The following is a 4,287-nucleotide window of genomic DNA, read 5'->3' on the forward strand; positions in this document are numbered from 1 at the left end:
TGTGTGTGTGTGTGTGTGTGTGTGTGTGTGTGTGTGTGTGTGTGTGTGTGTGTGAAGGTGAATGTGTACAAATGTTTACAGGCATGAGTGTGGAACCAGAGGAAAACTTCCTAAGATGCCATTCACTTAAAAACAAAAACAAAAAACAAAAAGCCAAAACAAAACAAAAAACCCAAAAAAACAAATGATACAGGATCACTCACCTGAATTCACCAAGTAGATTAAGATGGGTAGCTGGGTTTCCCTGGAGACCATCTTGCTGTGCTTTCCCATTGATAGGATTGCAAGCATGTGACACAAAATGTGGCTTTAAAAAAAGATTCTGGGGATTGAACTAAGGTTGTCTCTGTGCCTACAAAGCAAATGTTTTGCCAAGATATCACACCAGCCTCTCTTCTGGAAACTTCCATGAGATAATTAGAGCAATTATGTCACTGGTGTAATTGTCTGTTTCTGTAATAAGGCCTAAGTTCCTATAGGACTGAAATACTACTTTAATGTCTACTTCTCCAGCTCACTGCACAGTACAGATAACATAATAAGTATTTGCTGACTGACCGTGAATTTCATGTGTTTTTAAACTATTTTTTTATCTTTTTTCCTAGTACACCTTTGCATGACATAGAAATGACTTGGGGCAAACAGAAAAGAATCCACAGAATTTTGACAAGGAATATAGGGTAGAAATGTATGAGAACAGTTACAGGTTCTTAATCACAAGCATTAAAGGTCTGCTCCAATTGCTTAATGAAGAAGCTGAAAATTAACATCATAACCTGAAAAGAGATGGGTTGTTGTTCATGGTGAGGCACTTGCCTAACATTAGAACACAAAGATACAAGACCTCTACTCTGCTATACTTCAGCTTAAATCACACCAAATTTTATATAATCCTCACTGACATTTGAGCCAGTTTCACTTAACTTATCTTGTTCTATTCAAGTACAGAGGCTCTGTGGCTTACAAAACAAACAAACAAAACAAAACAAACAAATACAGAAAATTAGATATCTCAAACGTCCGTATTTTTGGTTACGTTTAAATAAGTCTATAAGAAATTGAAATTTTCATTGAATTTAAAATGGACTTAATATACTTAAGCTACAGGATGGCTTAGCTCAGTCACCCAGGTCACTGTCAAATATCTATTGCTTACCCTGGTGCTGCACGGCTGACTGGAAGCTATGGCTTATTTCCAATGTGCTTAATTTCCAAAACACATTGTGTTCCATATTTCTAACTCAGATATTAAAATTCAAAATTCCAACCATAATCTCTACAGAATGCATATCAGACTTGTAAGTCAGGCACTGGATCCGCTATTAGGCAAACACCATGGACTGCACCCATCAAATACAGTTAAGAGCCCGGTGCCAACTGTGGGAAGAGGGGAGAGTGTTATTTTCTCAAATGAGAACTTGAGGTGGATGGTTTTGCTTGGTAGGACCATCAGTGCTTCATTCTCAGCCACTATCCCACTGTTCTTCAGAACTGCCCTGGGCACTAAGTCAAGGAGGTGTAAACCCCTGCTTCAAAAAATGAGGAAACAAAATCTTCGAGATCAAATGACTGAATTTTCGTTTTTCTGTGAGGGCCCCCGGCAAACATAGCAGCAGCTTCAGCAGCATTTCTGCACCTGCTTTGTCTGAGACCCTCTTGGTAATCCCCACATTTTGCAGCTCAGAGGTCTTAGTAATCATTTGGCTCAAACTGCTTTGTTTCACACAGAACTCATATTTCCAATGCTCCCACCCTCCTGAGAGATGAAGAACAAAGGAATTGGCTACACAACAGCTCCTTAAACCCTTCCATTTTCCCAGTGGGGACCCAGTGCCATTTGGTCCTGCTCACTGCAGTTACTGGTATCTATCTGTTCCACTCCTGACCTGTGGCTGCAAACCCCTAGCCTCTGGTGTATCCATTCGACAGAACCAGAGGCCCAGAACTGGGATGTGAGTTGATCTATGAGTTCAAGAACAGGAGGGGCAGATCTCAGATTTGACATTGATTTTCTGACTGCCAAGGCATGTCTCTATTTGCTACACTCTGCTGTCTCCCAAAAAAAGAGCAGCGGCTGGGGCACAGTGAACAGTATCATATCACATTAAGAGCTTTGCTATGGCTGTGGCTGCTGCTTTAAATAGTAAATACTATGGGCACCTTTTGTCAAAGCTCTAAAATAGAATCTTCACATCCTTAAGAGAGTGAAGAAATGTTTGTATAAAAAAGACTTGAAGGTGAAAAGTGAGGAGTATTAAGAAAAAAGATTGCTCAAAGAGAAAATTACAAATACTCTAGATACCCAAAAAGGAAAAGTAGAAGCAATCTGCTACTGTGAAAAGAAGGTGTTAGACAAAACACAAAACTGTGTCAGCAAAACTACTTCTCTTAATTCGAGTTCAGCAGACTTTGCAGCAGATACAATATACATGCTACTGCTGTAGCCAAGCTGACGGAGCAGTCAAGCCGGCTCACTGAAAGGGCAAGCTGAAAAGTCACAAGCTGTTAACTTGAAGAGAAATGAGAACTAGAGTTGAAAGCAGGAAGTGACGAGGCCCTTAGTCAATCTGGAGAGATTAACTGTTCTCATTAATTTTTCTTTGCCATAGTCCAGTAAGCATGGCCAAGTGTTGGAGAGACTAAGAAAATGGTTTTTCTCCCAGCAGTGGTGCACAGACAAGTTGCCTGGGTACTATTTCAATATAGAAGTAAGATCTCAAACATCTTAAGACTATATATAAATGGTGTGTGTGTGTGTGTGTGTATGTGTGTATGTGTGTGTCTCTGTGCATGAATGCACACACCCACATGCACGTTCAATCATCTATTTCATCTATTAAATGTCTAATAACTACCTATGAAGTGTCCAGCTCACTGCAGCTACTGAAATACATTAACAGGGTATTAATAATAGCCAATATTTATTGAGAATATTCCATGTATCATATTCTTTAATCTTCCCAATCTTCCAGGGAAGTGTGCATGATCACTGTGCCCATTTTAATACTGTCACAAAAGAATGGAGTGTTTTGCCTGATGCCATATAGCTAGTAAGTAACTGAGCTGCATAGTTACTGGCTGGTTCCAAACCAGATGTTCAACTCAAAAATAGGTGGATGAATGGCCTGCCTATGTTTGAGATTTATCCTTGACTAAATATGTACTTTTTGGTACTAAGGAGACTAAGCAACAAATATATACTTAATTTTCATTTTGCTGAGTTATACAATATGCCAGGCACTGTTCTAGATACTGTGTTATTTCAGCTAACCCTTAGAACAACTCACTGACATATGTACTGTTATTATCAAGTTAAAAATGAAAAGGTTGGGCTCAGAATAGTAAAAAGCAAAAGTAATTGTTCAGCATCATACACCTAAGAAGTGTTTGGTCTATCTGAAAGTAGTATAAGGAGTCTCCTTGGTTACCATTTCACTGGCTAAAATCAAATCAGTATACTAGTGAATGTTTAACAACTGGCTCTCTAGGGGAAAGGGGCAATCGGCTGTCAGCTCCAGGAAAGACTGTATACATACTTTACTGTTTTTCTTATTGGAAACAGCTATAAAACTGAGCCTGAATTCATGAACTAGTCAAAGATACAGAAAACTAAATAGTAGCAGGTAGGTTGGGAAAGAAGACAAGAATTTAAAGTTACCAAGTAGATGGTGAATTGCCATTTCATAATTCCTCCCTGTGTTGCCTAAGAAGCTACAGACTAAAACCCAAGTGGAAGCATTAGTGTGAGCAGATAAAACTCAAGGAGAATCTCTGGTTCTAGCCTATGGGCTAGAAAAAAATCTCTAATACACACAAGATGTTAGAGAGGGTTTTTGTTGTTGTTGTTGCTTGTTTTTGTTTAATTGTGTGCTTTCTTGCTTTATACCCTCTCCCATTAGATAGCAACTGAACCACTGTGGTATGAGATGAGCCTGCATGGATCAAAATTGCCAATGTTGTTTGCATGAAATGTGACACAAAGGATGACATCATGGAGTCCAGGAGCTAACATCCCCAATTTCAAGCTGACGGAATCAAAAGAACTATAATCATTAGGGAGACTACAGAGGAGAAAGAGGTTACGTGAGCCACCCCGTAGTAACCTTAAGTCCATGGCTAAGTTTCGGGTATAGACATAGTTGGTTGTAATCACCCTGTTTCTAGTGAATCATGCCAAAACCTTCAAGAATTGAAACACAAGCTGGGTCAGTATGCAGGTATCAAACTGATGCCTGGACAGCACATATTGGAGAGACAGATGAAGAGCAAAGCAAAAGTTTCTAAAGT

Source organism: Grammomys surdaster, unplaced genomic scaffold, assembly GCF_004785775.1.
Source record: "Grammomys surdaster isolate TR1022 unplaced genomic scaffold, NIH_TR_1.0 222, whole genome shotgun sequence".
In the NCBI taxonomy this organism is placed as follows: Eukaryota; Metazoa; Chordata; class Mammalia; order Rodentia; family Muridae; genus Grammomys; species Grammomys surdaster.